The sequence below is a fragment of the Pteropus vampyrus genome, unplaced genomic scaffold, assembly GCF_000151845.1.
Source record: "Pteropus vampyrus isolate Shadow unplaced genomic scaffold, Pvam_2.0 Scaffold51, whole genome shotgun sequence".
In the NCBI taxonomy this organism is placed as follows: domain Eukaryota; kingdom Metazoa; phylum Chordata; class Mammalia; order Chiroptera; family Pteropodidae; genus Pteropus; species Pteropus vampyrus.
The window spans coordinates 6203269-6204435 of NW_011888832.1; positions in this window are offsets into that span (position 1 = coordinate 6203269).

Genomic DNA, 1167 nt, shown 5'->3' on the forward strand with positions numbered 1-1167 from the left:
CCCAAAGGGGGCCCCCTGGACTATGTTATATAACAATACAGTGTTAGCTGAGGGGTTGTGACTGGTCCACTCTTACTGGGGGCCCAAAAAACATTCTCTGTCATAAGAGGCGAAACTGCTTTCAGCAGCCATGACAAAGCCAGGCAGGCATACAGAGGCGCACACAGCCCGGACACACACACACGCCCCTCACAGACAAACGCACGTGCGCACACGCACAGGCACGCACCGGGCAGACGTACACAGATGGCCCTCTCGGACACACATGCACACGTGGAGGCGGGCCTCCCGGACGCATGTGCACACACGTCCGCGCACCGCACCCCACACAGCGGCATATGGAGCAACCCCGCCTCCCCCTGGGTTTCCGGGAGGCTCCGTGGGGGTGCGAGCTCCACATCTGACTCTCCTTGTGTTCGTTAGACTCTCGGTGTAATTAAACGTTACATTGAATAATCCAGCGAGGGCTCGGTGGTGGCAGAGGCGGCTGCGGCGGGCTGGGGGACAAGGGGAGCTGGATGCCTTTCTCAGTCCCCCGTCCTTCCTGCCCGCCGTTTGCCCCCAGCCGCCCCCTTGCCCTGGATGCTGGCATGGGGAACCCTTGGCCACAGGGTCACCGGTCAGGCCTTGAGGGAGGGTTGGGGTGGGATAGTGGTCTGGGGAGACTCTGGGCTGTCCTATGGCTGAGGAGTCACGTGTCTCCCGCCCCCGGCTGGGCCTTGGGACAGAAGGGCCCCTCTGTCCAGCAGAAAGGCCACTGTACTCACACCTTCCGGGCAGAGCGGGCACGAGGTGCTTCCATCTGCCCCTCTCTCTGTTCTGTTAAATGGGTCTGTTGTCCTCCCCTGGCTCCCATGGGAGGCAGCCCAGCCTGGTCACAGGCCACCCACACGAGTGCCACTCGCTACCTCTGTGTGCTCAGCGTCCTCATGGCTGAGATGGGGGAACAGGATTACTTACCTCGTGGGATCGCTGCTCAGAAACACTAGCAAGCACCTGGCCTGGCAGTTCAACCAGCACCTGTGAGCGGTCCTTCCCCACCCAGCTGACCAGGGCCAGGTCTACTCAGCTGCCGAAGGTGACGTTTCAGATCCGATGCCAATGGCACCCCAGTGCAGGCTCAGCCCCCTCTAAGCCCCGCCTCCCTCCTCTGTGGAGTAGGGTTGA